This window comes from Lissotriton vulgaris, chromosome 8 (assembly GCF_964263255.1).
Source record: "Lissotriton vulgaris chromosome 8, aLisVul1.2, whole genome shotgun sequence".
NCBI lineage: Eukaryota > Metazoa > Chordata > Amphibia > Caudata > Salamandridae > Lissotriton > Lissotriton vulgaris.
In genome coordinates this window covers 664,338,939-664,358,232 of record NC_141696.1, presented here as the reverse complement: position 1 = coordinate 664,358,232, position 19,294 = coordinate 664,338,939, and the positions used below count along the sequence as shown (strand labels likewise).

Below are 19,294 nucleotides of genomic sequence, written 5' to 3'. Positions count from 1 at the left end.
TGGTTTCCTTGTTGGGTGAATAGTATTTTTTGGTTTCTTGTAATGATGCAGGTTATTTCATTAATGCCACTGTTGTTCTCATTTTGTTAATTTTGATGTTCATTGTTGGGAACCAAAATGAATGTTGTGGTTTGCAATTTATGTTGGGTGCCAAGTAGAAAGGAGAATCATTAGTTGAGATAATAGTAGCTACGAAGGGCTTGTTTCCTGTGTTTATGTTGGTGCTCAAATTACCCTTTGCCTTAATTCACTGCTTGAGGTGAATCCGGCAAATAAAAGCGTTGACTTTATAATGTAGCGGATAACACAAATAGCTTGTGAGCTTGAACAATGAAGGAAGCAATATTTTTTTCACAAAATGTAGAAACAAGTTTTCCCAGAGGCATTTATTTCTCCACGTCCTCGTGATAGCTTCTAGGTATTTTATAGTAACTGGCTGGTCACTGCTCTAATGTTTCTCTACTGCTGTATTTACCAGCAATTCTCCGAGGGCTGGCTCATTCCGTGACCACACACCTATCCATCACAGGTGTCACAGGACATGTGACCCTGCCAATAAAAGAGGCCCGGCGCACGTGCCCTGGGACAGTTCTAGATACCATACCACTGTGTGGTCATTATCTGTGTATGGGGCCTAGGGCCCCAAACCTTTACATTGGTCATGAGCGGGAACTGCCCTGCGTGTAGACGGGCTGGAGCCCTGAAATGCTGTGTTGGGAGGAGAAAGAGTGACCTGTGTCTGAGGCACCCCTAGCAGCTGCATGCCAACTGAGATGTGAGGATGATGGTCCCCTCATTGCTGAGGCCTATGCAAGCGCAGTACTGAAGAGGTGGCCCGCCGTAGTGAGGAAGCCGGAGGAGGTGAGTGAAAAGGGCACAGTATAGCACATGTGGAGTACGTCAGACTACCAGGTAAGAGAGCAAGGGTGGGAGAAGGGGAGCAGCCAGAGCAGGGCCAACCCAGAGCGACATTCCTGGAGGACGAGTGCCCCATAAAATGGTGCCGTAGCATGAGACGGCTGCTGATTATGAGCCTGGAAACGGTGCTGGTGGTAAAAGCTAAGCGACGTGTCCCAGCTGTTTGCTGCCTGCACTATGACAAGAAAATAAGGCATGGCCAGTAGCATGAGGAGAGTTATGGTGGCCCAAGTTAATGTGCCAAGCCTGACCGGAGAAGTGCCGGCCAACTAGTGCCCAATGCAGGGAAAGAAAGGCTGCGGGCTGCACGTGCATGAAAAGCAGCAGGGCTCGAGTCGGGGGACCACGCGGGTGAACTGCATCCCCCCACTTATTTTAAGGGGTTTTACCGGGTGGACGCCGTCCCCCCTGTGCAAAAGCTGGACTTTCGATTATGGCGTTACTCGCCCTCACGGCCGGCCTCCCCGTCGATCTCCCAAGTCAGTCTGTCTCTTATCAGGACGAAAGCTGGACCGTTAGATGAACTCTCAGAACTGGTGGCGGCACTGTTTATGTCAAGCCTTCCGATGCTCTTTGGAACCTGTTCCTGGGGTGGACTGTCAACAAACTACAGCTTTACAATGGCGAGCGAGCAGAGGACATGGTTACACAATCACTAACTGAGATGAAGGAACAATGGGTTTGATTAGAAGAGACACCCTGCTTTTTGCAGCTTACGCCCCATTCTGCAACCCTCTGAATTACCTCCCCTCTGCTTCTAGGACAGATTTCGAAGCTTCTGTCCAAACTCATTTTTTTAGCGTATAACTACTTAAGCATCACTTACCAGAAATGTTTACAGCGTGCATTTTGAGATATGAGCACATTAACGGAAAGTACCATTGCAATTCATGGACAGTGAAACATACATCGTTGTACAATTCCTTTCCTCGTTATACTGTACATGTATTTACCATCTTGCACTGGTGGTAGCCTGGGCAATCTTTGCTCTCCCTGCTAGTCCACTCTGCTCCCTTTTCGTTTGTAAAGTATGGCAGGGACAGTAGCTCTTTTGCCCTTTGCCATGCGCTGCGGTAGACTCGGACACCTTCGCAGGGCAGCCGGCAGAAAAACAATTTATCCTGCCAGCTCCTGCCGTGACGTCACTTCCGGTGACACCACCTAACTTGGAGCGTCCCCCCACTTATTTTTTTAGGACTTGTGCCCTGAAAAGCAGCACGTGCAGATGACTGCATGCGAAAGGACCCCCCCCCCTCCAAAGTTTACACGACTCACTAGCTGAGACCTACGGGTGTGTGAGGAGCTGACTAGTGCCTGTGGTCCAATGTCCTTGAGGGGGAAACCACCATGTGAAGGAGAGTGCTGAGTGACATGAAAAGTGTCAATGTTGCTGTGAATGGTTCCCAGTCCTGGATCAATCACTGGGCCGGAAATAAGTCACTGCCACCATGAAGTGCTGTGGTGAGAATTCCAGCGGTGTGAGTCTACTATTGACATTTACAAGTAGCGTACCTTCATGGGTGAGATGCACCGGACACAGAAAAGGAAAGAGATAGCCTGCACTGCATCAAAGTATCTGTTGTTGGTTGCCAGCATCTGTGAGGGTAGCCTTCCCTCTTAAGGAAACTTTCAGTAATGAGGCCTGTATAGTCGGGAAAGCTGCTGGGCCTGGATATAATAAGACAATGCCATCTAGTGGCTATAAGTTATTACTGCACCTGCTCCAGGCAAACGTCCAGAGCAAAGGCCTGCAGGGCTGAGAGAGCTGCCTTGCCCATACCTGAGGTGGTGGCAGCACCCACTGGCACAAGCTGCCAAGGAAAAAAAAGGACTGAACACAGCCTACCGGCATCTCTGTAGAGTCTGGCCAAGTGGGCTGCTCAATGTTTTGAAGGGGAGGGATTGCTAACCCTAACAATAAAAAAAGAGCCTTCAATAGCCCAAAGCTGTCCCTGTGTATGAGTGGGCTGAAGAGTGTAGAGAGCAGAGACAGACATTGCAACCCCAGAGAGCAAGATGACAAAATGAGCCCACACCAAGAAGGAGGTCAAGAGTAGGGTGAAGATAAAAAAAGGGAGCCATGCCAAAGGCAGCAGAGGAGAATGCCAAAAGTGCACAACATGACACCGGGGACTGGCTGTCCGTAGAAGGGAGAGAGACTATAGATCACAATGCAGGGAACCCTAATAATCTCATGGCTGCCAGCCAAGGACGCTGCTAAGAGACCACTGATGGTAAGAACAGCCAAGCAGCACAGCCCCAGGTAGCAAGTCCATGAAGGACTTAAGAAAGGGCGCTGCATGCCCGCCCCGAGGCGAAAGGACACCACCGCAAGAGGATGAACCGGGTGAGCAAGGCACCAGTAGAAAGAGTACCCTCAAGTGAAAGAAGGAGGCGCAAAGTCAGAAGCATGCCAAAGACTGCACTAGGCGAAGATGAATGCACAGGCAGGAGCCAGGAAGGGAGAGCCCTGCGAGGAAAAGGACTGATGTCATCACCGGAGTGACAGGCCCAGTGAAGCCTGCCTGAGTGGAGGCAGAAGAGAGTGCCACAAAGGTGAAGACTTGAGGTGAAAGGAGTGAATCCTCAATTGGAGAAGAAGACCTGTAAGAGGCTGGAGAAGACCTGTGAGAGGTCAGAGAAGAAGACATGTGAGAGGTCAGAGAAGAAGACCTGTGACAGGTTGGAGAAGAATGACCTGTGAGAGATCAGAGAAGAAGACCTGGGACAGGTTATAGAAAAAGACCTGTGTGAGGCCATGAAAAGAATAAAGTCGCGACAAGAGGTCTGGTCAGTGGACAAGGAGAATGCTCAGTCCTAGGAGTAGGGCATGGCCAAGGAGACCCATGTGAAGTGCACGTCATATGGAGAGGCCTGGTCAAAAGAAAGGAGAGTAAGGCAAATGGCAACAGACAATGTTGTGAAGAGGATGATGATTGCACTGGAGAAGTGGCATTATGCCAAAAGTCTAAATCAAGAAGAAGAAGCTAAAACTGGAGTTGCACGATTCCTCCAGAGTAAATCAATGGGAAGAAGGAGAAACAAAGAGAAGGGTGTGGAGTAGATATCTGGCCCACCGCAAACTGTGAATGTTGTTGAAATCAATTGCATCACCAAGAACATCTTAGGAGCCATGAACATCTATAGTGAAGTATTGTACCTATGAAATACCCAGAGGTCAGGTTCGGGGTTCGGTCTGATTTCAGGGGGAGAGAAGTTCTAAATTCTAGGGACATTCCGGAGAAGGCTCAGTTGTAGGTTTTCTTTTCCAAAAGTTAGGTTTAAAATATAAGAAGGTGCTGTCACTCCTAGAGGATCTGCAGCTGCCAGACAGCTCAAGTTTGTCACCTAGGTATTTCAGTGTGTTGAAGTGTAGTGCTTTATGTGTCAAGCAAGCAATTTTCAGCTGTAGCTATGCCTCATATTGCAGCCAGTTTAGTGCCTTCAGATCGGAAGTGATTTGGTTGTATCTCTTGGATCCAGTGATGAGACTTGAAGCAGAATTAAAGGACACCCTTAGTGAAGCCAGCTTGGATCTCAGCAGACTACATAAGGTAGCACTTCCATATTGTAACCTGGGGATTACTAGTGCTTGCACAGCTGTTTTGGGATTGTCTAATGGTAGGGAGGGTTTTATTTTTCTTAGTATGTTGATTTGAAGGTTGGCTCCTTTAGTGCTGATGTGTTTCTGCATGTTGAGATTCTTATCAAGTGTTATTCCGAATGTTCTTATGGAATCTATAACATGACAAAGGCAATTGCAGGCGTTAGATGTTTCATCCAATCTTTGATGTTGAAGAATCTATTTGGTGGGGCAATCAAGAGGAATTCGGCTTTCAATGTGTTGAGTTTGAGGTAGTTTCTGGTCAGCCAGTTTTAGGTTTTTTGACAAGTTGTGTGGAGTAGACGGATACCTTCAGGGGAGAAGATTTTTAGGTACGGTTGGTTGTCATCCGCATACATGTGGTATTTGATGTTGGAGAGTTTCAGAATTTTGGTTAGAGGCTGCATGAAGAGGTTGAAGAGAGTAGGTGATAGGGTAGACCCCGATAGGGTTCATGAAGTGACCGGAATGGTATTGGACATGGTTTGGTTAACCTTGATTCTATGACTTCTGTTGTGTAGAAATGAAGCAATCCAGTTTTAAATGACCCCTGATAACCCCATTCTGCGTTCCAGTAGGTCAAGTAGGCTGTCATGTGTGACCGTGTCGGAGGCTGATTCGAGGTCTAAGAGGATAAGGAGCATAAGGAGGAATGATTCATTCTGATCTAGCATTTTAAGGGCATCATATTTGCGTTAGGACTATTTCCATGCTATTTCTCTGAAGCAAGCCAGATTGATATTGGTCAATAAGCTGGAACTGGTTTATGTGAATGCATAGTTGGGTATGGACGCATTTCTCCAGGAGCTCAGCCAGAGAAGGAATGGTGGAGATTGGTCGGAAGATATTTGGGTTTGAATGATCTGATGAGGGTTTTTTAGAATGGGGGTTACTTGTACTGATTTTAGACAGTATGGTACAACCTCTTGTAGCAGTGAAGAATTCACTATCTTGGTCCAGAGCGGAAATAAAGATGTTGTAATCTCCTGGAAGAGGTTAGATGGTAGTGGTTGATTGAAGTAGTTTGAAGATTTGAGGGTTGTTAAGATATTAAGAATGACATTTTCATCAACAGGTTTGAATGTGTTCCATGACGGTGCAGAGCAGGATTATTAAGGTACATAAATATCGCCGCAAAAATAGCGTGGGGAAGAAATATCGACAACAAAAATATCGTGGGCAAGAATATTGACTGACAGATAAGTAATATTAATTTAAAAAATATTGACGTCTTAAATATCGTTTACAAAAATATTGAATTAATAATAATGTTATGTATTTTAGTGTTTTTAATGAGAATTGTTTGTCATTTTATGATATGTTTTAAAATTTTACAAGTTATTAATTTACTTTTAGTTACATTTTGTGTTTTTAGTTCCGTAGCAGGTTGTGGGGTTATAGGGGAATAGGGCGGGAAGTAATTTAATTATATAGATTGAAATAATTATTTATAGTAGTTAATATATATTTTTTTTATTGAATTTTTGCGTTTTTCATTTCGTAGCGGGTTGTGGGTTTATAGGGGAATAGGGTGGGAAGTAATTAAATTATATTAAATGTATTAAATAATTAATGTGTTAATTGATTCATTAATACTTGTTTGATAAATAGTTGTTAATTAATTTCAATTAATAATTATTGATGTTAATTGGTTAATTAATTTGAGGTGTGTGTTGTGGTGTTTATATGTGTAACTGGTGTGAAGGGTGGTAAGTAAATAATTTTTTATTGATTAATTGTTAAATATTTTTACATTAATTTTCATTATTTAATTACTAATTATTCATTGTAATGTTGTAATTCATTTTAGGTGTGTGTTGTGGTGTTTATATTTGTAAATGGTGTGAAGGTTGGTAAGTAATTATTTTTTATTGATTAATTATTAAATATTTTTACATTAATTTTCATTAATTAATTGGTAAATAATAATTGTAATTGTGTAATTAATTTTAGGTGTGTTTTGTGGTTATTATATTGTTAATCAATGTGTAATTAATGATTTTTTCTTATCTTTGTTAAAAATTATATATTTAAAGTTATATATTAATTATGTTAAAATTGGAAATTAAATTTAATAAAAATGTGTAAGTTTTTGTTTGCTATTATTGTGGGATACAGCACTTTTCCTACTGTTGCACTCACTGGAGTGGGAATAGTAAATTTTTACCCTTCGGCTATCCAGCGCTTTCCCTACTGCTGCATCACAGGAGTCGGAATAGTAATTTTTACTCCTCTGCTATTCAGCGCTTTCCCTACTGTTGCACTCACTGGAGTGGGAATAGTAATATTTACCCATCCGCTATCCAGCGCTTTCCCTACTATTGCACTCATTGGAGTGGGAACAGTAATTTTTACCCCTCCACTATCCAGCACTTTCCCTACTGTTGCACTCACTGGAAGGGGAATAGTAATGTATACCCCTCCGCTATCCAATGCTTTCCCTACTGTTGCACTCACTGGAGTGGGAATAGTAATTTTTACCCGTTTGCTATCCAGTGCTTTCCCTACTGTTGCACTCACTGAAGTGGGAATAGTAATTTTTACCCCTGAGTTATCCAAAGCGGTCCCTATTGCTGCACTCACTGCAGTAGGAATAGTAATTTTTACCCCTCCGCTATCCAGCGCTTTCCCTACTGTTGCACGAACTGGAGTGGGAATACTAATTTTTTCCCCTCCGCTATCCACCGAGTTCCCTACTGTTGCACTCACTGGAGTGGGAACCGTCATTTTTACCCCTACGCTATCCAACGCTTTCCCTACTGTTGCACTCACTGGAGTGGGAATAGTCATTTTTAACCCTCCGCTATCCAGAGCTTTTCCTACTGTTGCACTCACTGGGGTGGGAATAGTAATTTTTACCCCCTCGCTATCCAATGTTTTAACTACAATTATTTTTTTTGTTATTAAATCTGTTTTATTCTTGTTTTAATAGTTTAATGTGTTAATTAAATACAGAATATTTTACTTAATTTTAAATTATTGATATGTGTATATTTTATTTTTATATAATTTAAAAAATGTATAAAATAAATAAGATAATAGTTAATAACATTTATTTAAGTAAATATATGTACACATTTTTTTGTTAATATTTATTAAATAAAGTTTATTTGTTATAATTAGTTAAAATATATATTATATTTAATTTATTTTTTTGATAATATTAATATTATTAAATTAATTTTATTTAAGTTTTGTCATTTTTTTAAGTCAATATTTTGTACTTCTTTATTTTTTACATCAATATTTTTCTGTCGATATTATTGTACTTACCTGTTTATATGTAGGGAGTCGATAGTTTTGTTCTCGATATTTTTACACCGATATTTTTTACATCAATATTTTAACATTGATATTTTAACATGGAACCTTCCATGACACATTGTTTTTGAGGGTGAGATCTGTGAGATTATTGGCTAGAGGGATCAGAGGCAGGCAGGGGGCTATTTGCAGGTATCATTGGGAGATGCTCAAACACCATCTGGAGATCACTTTAGATCTTTTTTGTCTTTTCGAGGAAGGACGCAAATCCATTGCAGTTTTGCTGCGGATTAGTACCAATTCGGAGGGGGTTATTTTTCTGAATGGATTGTTGTTTGACAATTTCGAATAGTTTTTTGGGCGATTTCTGGCCATGTCTAGTTGAGTTCTAAATTATTATTTTTTTTAGTTGCTGGTGCGTTTGTTGTAGGTGTTCCTCAGTGATCTCAGGTGCTTAAGGTTTTCTAGGGACAGTGAGGAGCTCCACACTCTTTCAGCTAGTCTCAGATTGCATCTTTCTTCATTTAGGCTCTCGCTGTACCAAGGTTTGGAGTCTTTAGTGGAGAGTCATTTTAGTTGTAAGGGCGCAATTGTGTCAAGAATGGTCATCATGGAGGTGTTATAGTGGTTTGCAAGGCCATGGACATCTGACATGACTACCGGAGGAGGCAAGGTGTCATTGCTGAGGGATGTCAGATCTTTGGGGTTTATGTCCCTAGTATTCCTTTTCCAGCGTCCGGGTTTTGTAAGTTGAAGTTTATGTGCCCTCACTGATTCTGTCATGATTCACTCACTGTGCTCTCGTGCCCACCACCAGGGGGCCAAATTGTGGGGTTTTCCACTGTTCTAATATGCCTCCAGACACTCCCCTGTATGCATATCCTGACTTCCAGCCATTTGGACACTTATTGAGAACTGACATCCATTCCCAATCCATGCCGCTTTATAAGAATGGCTCATAGAGGAGATTGGTTAAATGGATATACCAGGCCTTCATTTAGCAAATGGATATATCCAGAACTAACTGGGAGGGGGACCTAGTTAAGGTATTTCATGATTACGAATGGGTAAAATATTAGAATACCCACACAAAGTCTCCTAAGGGCCCCAATTTAAATATACTTATATATATATATAGTTTTTCATATTGAACCTGGCCTATTTTACATTAGCTTGTGTCAATAAAATGTTTGCAGGAGCCGCAGCAGTCTTCCCATGCTGCACATTGCCTGATGTCAATCTCCTCCATATGCTCAGGCTTGTCCATCCCTCCATTTAAGCTGGATTTACATACTTAAAATACTGAAAACACTAAACGATCAGTAATTGTCCAATTCCCCAGAAGTGGTGCTATTGGGCTCAGTCCCCCGACCCAAATTAGAAACACATGCTACCAGCTTCCTGGACCTGGCACGCTATTGGCGAAACGTTATATAACGCTGCATTGAACCCCACCCCAATGATCGTGTGGACCAAATCCTATCTTCCTTGATTTCCATCTCAAAATACATGGCTTTACAAGGGAGAGAGCAGGAATGTGGATGCACACTCTTAGAGTGATCTGCTGATCACTGGTCTAGTTGTTGTAATGCACCCACCACTCCCCGAGGGCTGGCTTACACCCCACACCACATCCATCCAGCACAATCCTCACTGGACATGTGACCCTGCCAAATAAAGGGGCCGGGTGCACGTGCCCTAAGCCAGTTCTACCCTGTAACTATCAGTGACTGTGTCATCATTATGAGTGCATAAGGGCCCAGGGCCCTGCACCATTACATTAGCGACGAGCGGGACCTGCCACAGGTGCAGCCACCTTTTTGAAGGTGGTTGCGGGGGAGAGTGCTGCCTGTGTAGAGGGCACCCCCTAGGAACAGGCACAAGATGCTCTTAATGGCCCGCGGGGCATGTGAAGAGCCCCTGGGGTGAAGAAGATGATCGGGAGCCCACCCCACACCTGGTGTGCCCGCTAGTGCATGGTTTTTTTTTTACAAAAACAACAGTGGTCCCATACAAAAGGAGTATTCCCAGGCAATAAATATAGACACAATCGATTCTATATTAGTTTTGACAAGTCCAGCCGGACAGGGGTCTCAATTTTTACTGAATACGAAATGTACAAGAAGAATTCCTTCAACAGATCACAGTAGTAGGGCACAATCCTGTACCCTTACACTTACAGATCAATACAGTGAAGAAAACACAACAAAACAGGGCTTTTTTAGGCAAAAGCTGCAGATTTCTGTAGTTTTTCAAATACACTGAAAATTCAAACAAGCACCTTCACTTGTATATAACACACAGTGTATGTTTATGTGTAAGGTGCACAAAGGTCGACGGCGTTTCGGTCCCACTACTTAATCATGGGGACCATCATCAGGACATTGGTATGATGCCAAATAGTTATAAGCCTCTATTGCCTAGAAGGGGGAAGGGAAAAAAGAAAGAATTACATTTATTAATAAACATAACAGAAATGGAGGGTACTAATGGTGAGGATGTGGTGAGGCTCATTGCAGTGACAAAAATAAAAGGTTGTCAGATGACTTAACAGTTAATAGTCAACCATTGAGACATTTTAGTTGTCAACGAGTGAAAAAGTTGTGAAACCAACATGTTAGGTTAATGAAAGTCTTCACACTCAGAAGATAGCTCAATCACATGAGGGTCACCCTAGATTAGTAAGCTGATAATATATACCATGCAATTGCTGAAAGGTACGGGGATTTAAAGTGTCTAAACCCACGTAAGAGCAATTAGAAATTCTAATTCAAAAAGAACAGTTCCAGTGGTTTAGAGACAGATGTGACAATTGCCAGAGTTAAGAGTACCTTGGAAGTGAGAGCCTTGTCTGATACGGCGCAGTGCAATTAATAGACCAAAGGTCGAGTGATTAGGTAATTTATAAATTTAACGGCGCAGTGATTTTACAATTATTAAGTGGCAAGAATCTAGTGCATGGCGGCACACGCAGAAAGAGAAACCACGTGGAGGAGAGAGGAGCTGGTGGCTTTCCCTGCCACCAGCCTGCTGAGGCCCAAGTGAAGTAAGAACCAATGCCGAGCCCACCCGCATCTGAAGCAATGACCCGCCGGGCAAGAGGCAAGCCCGTAGGCTGGCAGAGGTGCTGAGGGGCTGTGGTGGAAAGAAGAGTGACCCAAGCAGCATGTGGTCAGGGGGATCCCACTCCTCATTTTAAGAGCCTGCGCAGTCATCGGGCAGAAGGTGAGCCCAAAGCGGGGAATCTGACACTGCCAAAGAGAGGCACTGTCGATTTCAAGGCAGCAGTTCCAGCTTCTCGCACAGCCCGTGAAGCAAGAGTGCCTGCTGCGAGGGGCGGGAGCGAAGACAAAGGAAATGACTGCTGGTGGGAGAAAGTAGTATTGGCCTAAGAACGGGACAGCTATTTGGCACAGCCGGGTACCTGAGCCTCTGTGGGTAGCGCCATGCCCACTGCGGCACGTGAAGAATGAGAGTGCCTGCTGCGGAGTGGCAAGAGCAGGCAACTGTCTTGGAGCGGCGGCTTGCCACTCAGGGCAGTTGGTGAGGAAGGCCTGGCATGCCCTCATGTATGGCCAGAAACTGAAAGTGAATGAAAGTGGTACCGGGCAAGGAGACGGTGTAGCTGCCCTGCAGAAGGTTTATCCTAGCCGGAGGACAGGCAGCGGTTTTCAGCAAGTGGGTAATGTGAGGCCCACTGAAGTGAGGAGAATAATGCGAGGCGGGGTACTCGGGCGCTGACGATAAGGGTTTTCGTGTAGCGAAGCTAAGGCTGCTCCAATGAAGCAAGGCCCCCCAGTGTGTGTAAAGGGGTTAAGGCCAGGGCTTTAAGTGGGCCGGGTCTCAAGGGGTCGGAGCACCGGCAGTTTTTTAAAGGGGGCCTCGAAACGGGTCTCTATCTGGCTCTGTTGTGAGCCCTGGCACAGGCTCTCCGTTTTTTTACCGGACTGCAGTGACAGCAGTTTGCTGTCACTGCAGTCAGAACAAAAGTGCCAGGGCTTAAAACAGCCAGATAGAGACCCGTTTCGAGCCAGCTAAAAGTACATCGATGTGCGCTGCCCACACTGCTCACTTCTCACTATTGGAGAAGTTACAGCATGACGGAATGCCAGTTGAGCGTTGTGGGGGAAGGGAAATCCTTTAATGAGAGTCATTTTCTTTCTGGATTTCCCTTCTCTTTCTGAAAACGCAAGAGCAGCAACATTGCGGTAGGGTCACCAGGGCTTTAATTGAAAGCTTTTTCAATATTATATGTAACGAGCCATAGTTACAGCTTATTTATCTTATCCAACTAATAACCATTGACAAAGCCAATAGTCCTTACTTTTTGTAAGTATGATGTTACTTGTCTCACATATCTGGATGCAATGACAGAAACACCAAAATACAAGTCGGGCGGCACACTATGCTAAACACAGATTTTTAGCAAGTGTTTTAAAGCCACGCCCCTAATTGCACTGGCCACGCCCCTTTGAGAGACCCCCCAGTTTTTTCATCCCACTTAAAGCCCTGGTTAAGGCTGATCAGGATACAATGTGAGGTATGCGGGGCCCACAACTCAGGAAGTAAATTGTTCAGTGCCGTGCCCCGGGTGTGGCATCCAAGCACGACATGCAGCATGAAATTAAAGTGAGAGGGCGGCTTACCTGCATGTGTAAGAGATGACTTCCAAGTCTGTTGTGGAGTGGTGTTGACTCGCGAGTGCACATAGGGAAGGATGGAGCCTGCAGCTTCAGGGAGCCGCACTGCATGTAGTTTTTCATTTTGAAGTGGAAAAGGGCAGCCCTGGGAGAGAACCGGTGTAAACAGGGGCTACCGGCAAGGGAAAACCTCTGAGGGAGAGAGCACAAATGCTGCAGCATGAATGAAGCTGCTGAGGCTACTGAGATTTCAAATGTAGTTCAAACAGTGCCATGTAGTGGCCAAAGAGCAGTACTACACCCGTGAAATTGAGGATCGTGTCTCAGTAAAGGCAGCATGAGATGATAGCACAGGAAAGCGCCAGGAGTACAGGAATACAGCACAGGGGCAACTGTTGCAAACCAAAACAGATGGCGAGGACAGCGAAAAGGCTGTGACTGAAGGGACATGCAAATCCCAAGACTTTGTCAGGCAATGAGAGAAGGAATGAAGGAAACCCCCATTCAGCAAGTGACATGAGAAGGGAACCCCAAGAGGAAAGGCAGCTACAGCTGGTGAGGAAATGGCAGTGACACCTAGTGGCCATAGGTGGTCACTGCTGCAGGGAGGATGGCCCTGGGACACCATGATGCTGAACTGCCATGTGCAGAGGGGAAGTAGAGAATTAACTGTGTTGCCTAGAGGTAAAAGCGCAAACTAAGCAAGAGGAGAAAAGGTGCATCCAGAGAAGTAAAGATGGCACCGCAAGACGAGTGACCGAGTGCACAAGCTGCCCGAAGTGGGTGTACCATCAGTGGAGAATTTTGTGAACAGTGACTGGTGAACCGGTCTGAGAAGCGGCGACCTGAGAAGAGGTCAAAGAGGCAGTGACCTGAGAAGAGGTCAGAGAGGCGATGACCAAAGAAGAGGTCAGAGAAGAAAGACCTGGATTACAAGAATGAAGACCGAGCATGAGTATTTATAATAAGAAGGTCGCGACATCCTGGTCTGGTTATCGAAGGAAAATAATGCATTGTCCTAGGGGTAGGACAAGACCAGGGAGACAAGTGTGGAGTGCACGTCACACAGATAGGCCTGGTCAGTGAAGATGAGCAAATAGATGAGACTAGACCGCGTCACAAAGAAAAGAAAGAACTAGGAGAAATTTGAGTGGCATGATGCCACCGCAAAGAAGGGCAGAAGAAATCCTAACAAAAAGAAAGAAGATGAGAGGAGTGTGTGATCTGCCAACTCGCACACCAGAAGACAAAGGTGACAAGTGCAAGAACATCGGAGTACATCAAGCACAGGGCTTAGAGAACATAGGTGGCACTGGGAGAAAATATCTATCCGCGAGTCTTCAGGACACCTGGTGACAGCAGAGGCGAGCAGGCTGGACCATTGGTGACATCCCCCAAAGGGGTCGCACAGGAGACTGGATGGTGAGACTGCTCGGACGTCCTGAAGAAGAGGATTTGACCACTCCACACCAGACAGTGGCAAGCCAGGGGCAAAGGCCTCATGGATGCCCGTGAGAGCGGGTCCCGCCACGAGAGACGGGTCCACAGCCACTCTTCCTCAGGTCCCAGAAGAATGAACATCTTGTGCGAAATGGCAGAAGCCAACAACTACCCTTCAGGTGAAGCTAAGAACATGAAGGTGGGACTCGTAGCGCTTCCTCCACACATCCCGAGGGTTGTGTTGGAGCGACATGGTGTAGTGTACCAGTCCAGTGGAAGACTGGTGAGGAGGGCCTTGGGGACATCCCGTGAGAGGGGAACACCTGCAAGAGGGGCATCCTAGTGAGAGGGATGTCTTGCAACTACTCCACCATTCGTATAGAGAAGCAATGCTGCCTGTGTGGAGAAACCACAACAACCAGGACTGATTGGTGGAAAGTAACATCCATCTGATTTACCAACACTCTACCTGTTTCGTCACCACGAGAGCGATGCTGTGAAAGACTGTGAGGACAACTTCCATGCACAGAGTCGAAGGTAGACTGGACCTGCAGAACACCCTTGAACTGTGCCAAAAAGAACTGGTGGTCCCAGCTGCTGTTGCACCATCGTTTTTATTTTGGAAGCAACTAAAGAGACTCAGCGGACGTTTCAGTTATCTTGTTTTATTTTTGTTTTATTCTCTCCCACAGGTTGGACTTTATTTATTTGAAAAGTATTATATAGCGCTGGCTAGATCCGGAGGTATCAGAACGCTTTACATGAGAACGAACATTGTTTCAGAGCATAGTTACAAGTTACATGAGTTACTGGAGCAAAGTTACATGTGTTAAAAACATAGATGTAAGGAAAAATGCAGGCATGGTGAGAGAGATTCAGGGGAGAGAGGATAGGAGCAGGGGAGGTAGAACAAGAATGAGAGAGGGAAAGAGGAGGGGGAGGGGGAGGGTGAAGGAAAACACAACCGGGAGACCAGGAGAAACAGTGACCGACGTCTGGTGTGCTGTGATCCCAGTGGAAGAGGTATCATTCCCACACTTCCACTGTGAGTGGTTCCCTTTCAATCAATCAATCAATCAGGGGATTTGTAGAGCGTGCTGCTTACCCACTAGGGTCTCAAGGCGCTGGGGGGGAGGGGCTGCAGCTAGTACACGAAGAGCCAGGTCTTAAGCAGTCTTCTGAAGGCTGGGAGGTCTGCAGTCTGTCGTAGGGGGAGGGGGAGGGCGTTCCAGGTCATGGCGGCGCAGTGGGAGAATGATCCGCCCCCGGAAGTGGTTCTGTGGATGCGCAGGACGGCGGCCAGGGAAAGGTCGGTGGAGCGGAGTTTCCTGTTGGGTACGTAGAAGGAGAGTCTGTTGTTGAGGTAGGCTGGGCCGGTCATGTGGAGAGCTTTGTGTGCGTGGATCATGATTTTGAATGTGATTCTATTGTAGACGGGGAGCCAGTGCAGGTCTCTCAGGTGCGGGGTGATGTGGGATGTCTAGGATCAGGCGTGTGGATAAGTTTGGACGGGGCTCCGGCGTAGAGGGCGTTACCATAGTCGAGTCGGCTGCTTAGAAGGGCGTGGGTGACGGTTCTCCATGTGTCCGCCGGGATCCATCTGTAGATCTTGCGGAGCATACGGAGGTTGTGGAAGCAGGAGGAGGAGACTGTGTTGACTTGGTTGGTCATGCTGAGCTTGGAATCGATGATGACCCCTAGGTTGCTTGCATGGTTGGTTGGTGCCGGGGGGGTTCCAGTGATGATGACCACCAGGAGTCATCCTACGCTGAGGGGTTGGGCCCGAAGATGAGGATCTCTGTTTTTTCCGTGTTCAGTTTGAGCCGGCTTGCCTCCATCCAATCGGCGACGGCTTTCATACCCTGGGGCAGGTTGGATTTGGCAGTGAGGGGGTCCTTGGTGAGAGAGAGAATCAGCTGGGTGTCGTCGGCGTAGGAGATTATGTTGAGGTTGTGTAGTCTGGAGATGCAGGCGAGGGGCGCCATGTAGACGTTGAACAGCGTCGGGCTGAGGGAGGATCCCTGCGGGACGCAGCAGATGGTTTTGGTGGTTCCGGATTGGAACAGGGGAGGCGGACTCTCTGGGTTCTGTCGGAGAGAAAGGAGGAGGTCCAATCCAGGGCCTTGCCTCAGATCCCTGCGTTGTGGAGGCATGTGCGAAGTATGTGGTGGCAAACGGTGTCGAAGGCGGCAGAGAGGTCCAGGAGGATGAGGGCTGCTGTCTCGCCGTTGTCGAGTAGTATTCTGATGCCGTCTGTGGCGGTGATGAGGGTGGTCTCGGTGCTGTGGTTGCTGCGGAATCCTGACTTGGAGGGGTCCAGGATGCTGTTGTCTTCTAGGTAAATGTAAATGTATAGGCATTTATATAGCGCACTACTTACCCGGAGGGTCCCAAGGCGCTTCGACCGCTGCGAAACCCTTCCTGGCTTCCCTGAGAGATGGTCCCTTAATGGGTATCTCCAGGGTGAGACCAGGCATCCCCGGCGGTCTGGTGGGGCCGTTAGTGAAGATGAGGCAAGCTAATGCCCAGAGTTGCCGAGTGTGATCGCTGATCAGAGTGGGCACCAAGGCGAGAGAATTATCGAGTCCGCTGACCCTGGTCCAGAAACCTGCCGCGCCGGGAATCGAACCCTGGTCCCGGGCCGTCCTCTGCTCTCGGGTCTGCCGCCTCTAACCAGTGAGCCACACTACTTCTACTACTACTACTACTAGGTAGCGGGTGAGCTGGGTGTTGACGATCTTTTCGATGACTTTCGCTGGGAACGGAAGCAGGGAGATGGGCCAGAAGTTCTTGAGGTCGCTCGGGTCCGCCTTGGGTTTCTTTAGTAGGGCGTTGATCTCGGCGTGTTTCCAGCTCTCAGGGAAGGTGCTGTGGACTCTCTCAGAGGGGTATCTGAAACTCCAGAGCAGAAATACTGGATCCCTCCCCAACAAAGGGGAAAGGAGTGCTTTGGCAAGGGGCGCCATTCCCATACCTCCTCTGTGTGTGGCACCCTTGACGTTGTGGACTCTCTCAGAGAGGTCTCTGAGACTCCCGGTTATAAATGCTGGATCGCTCCCTAACAAGGGGAGAAGGAGTGCTTTGGTAAAGGGCACACACAATGGTGGTAAATTTAGGGATAATGATGTATTGCGAGGTATACCAGTTTTAGAATCCGCCCATGGGGCATCGTCATTGTCAGTCCAGGCAGTATGTCTCAGTAGATGGAGACCTTGGTGGCATAAGGGCTGTGGCATGAATCTGTCCTGCTAAGTGCGCAGTTCACCTTCTGACATGTGGGGCTCTCGTAAAAATGGAAGCAGGTAGAGCCTTGCTGGATGGTTGTTGTATGCTCGGTAGCAAAGCTTCCAGGAACCAGATATGCAGGCACCATTATGATGTCAGGTAATTGCAAAAGCTTGAACCACTCAAACAATGGTAAAATAATGTGGGTTTCCCTTTATAGCGGCAGAGCAATGGATAGGGATGCTTTTGCACGGTGATGTTAGGTCAGTGTGAGCAGAGTAAATACTACTGCAACAACATCTTAGGGTCATAGAACACGCTGCTGGATAAATGTATGGATAAGGTTCGGATTCCGCAGTATATGAGAAAGGTTCGGGAGGAGACCAAAAAGTCTCGAGTCCAGACACAGGTGAGTGATCTTAGTGAAGATTTAATGGAGCGATGGATTTCTCAGCAGGCAGTCATTCAGGTACAGAAAAGGAATGACATCAACACTACATAGCAGCACGAGACTTTGGTAGAAGCGTTGTGATATTCGTGTTCGGCTGATACTCTAGGAATCAAGATCGGGCGCCATGTTAGGTTGAGGCAGGTAGTCAGGGATTGGCTGAGATCAGCGGGTAGTGGTAAAAAATCATACATCTTTATTGTTACTTTATTGCCTATATTGCTACTGGCCTCTTCTCCTGCCCCAAGTGTATATCTCCAGTCACGCCTCACAGCTGGGGGGAAGAAACAGATCCGGTCACTCCCATACCCCATTGTCGAGCCTCCCGCCAGCTTCTCACCTCATCTCCCTTAGTGGTAGCAGTTCAGTGCTGGAGGCGGGTTGTATTGCTGGGCCGGTCCCGGAGCCTCCTTTCGCTCCGAGCTGATGCCCCGCGGTCACTTGTGACACGTTTTTACAGATCTTCGCTCGCCACCTCTGCCAGGTACCATTTATCAATGGGTGAGGGTGAGGCACAGTGTAAGCTCCCTGAGCGTGCAGGTAAGAACGCAGTTCACTTTACGGGGAACGTTTCAGTGACCGGAGGGGGAGTCCTCCAGCTGACTGATCTCTTGGGTCTTCAAAGGGTCGCCTGCACAGGTCAAAGCTAGAAGGACTTTATTTGTTCCCAGTTTAAATAAAGTTTGGGAGGGATGTAGTGATCTGCTGATCACTGGTCTAGTTGTTGTAATGTACTGGCCACACCCCGAGGGCTGGCTCCCACCCCACCCCACACCCATCCAGCACAGGCGTCACTGGACATGAGACCCTGCCAATAAAAGGGGCCGGGTGCACGTGTCCTTGGGTCAGTTCTGTCCTGTAACTATCAGTGCCCGTGTCATCATTATGAGTGCATGAGGGCCTAGGGCCCCGCACCGTTACACCTCCCACTCACGCATGGGATACACTAGTGGAAAGCTTTAGAATGGCCTTTAATGATGTCTTGTTACCACCATGAACAGCCCCTGACATGGACATTTATCTTACACATATTACTTTAACCCTTTCGATGCTGATGACGAGCTCAGCTCGTCATCACCCATGGGTGTCGTGTGCTGATGACGAGCTGAGCTCGTCATGAATAAATGGCATCAAGAGTTTCCCAGCACAGGGGGGGAAAACGCCCAGCAGCCATGTGGTTAACCAAAGATTGCAACGGTCAGGATATTTGCCTTTCAGGGAAGCTGGGATAGTGGTGGACACTTCACAAGAGGGCACCATAGTCGTGGACGGAACGGTATTATAGCAGTTCACAGCAACAAGGCGAAAGGGAAAAGCGTGAGGGTTATGGAGGGTGCTGGCAAAAGTACTTTTGTTTCCATCTTTTAATGAAAACGTAAATATGTACATGTGCGCCTTTGCTATTAAAATGTTGCATAGATTATTGTATTGGGCAAACCACTACACTGTAACACACATCGCAGCTGTGTGTTACTCTCTATGCTTATGTACAGTAAGAAATATTTTGAAAAAAATGGACTGGACTATGAACATGTCATTCTCACAGGTATTCCCCAACTACATCTAGGCCAAATAAAGGCAACTCTTCACACGGCAGCAGGAGCTGGTCAGAGTTGTGAAACACTCAGACGCCATCACAACAGCCTAGACATCCCCGAAATAGCTTCCAACAGTTGCTAGAAGCATGTTTAAAATAGCTTGTATTATTCACACAACCTTACTCCGGGGTTCTCCAAAGTACCACCCTCAAGAATCCAC

The 19,294-nt window shown here is 46.5% G+C and overlaps 1 protein-coding gene across 2 annotated transcripts in view; it reads right to left on the bottom strand.

Annotated features, from left to right (window-relative positions):
• The window catches only part of DMD (dystrophin), a 4,652,165-nt gene that overhangs the window by 3,925,505 nt on the left and 707,366 nt on the right, over positions 1-19,294 (bottom strand). The window lies entirely within an intron of this gene.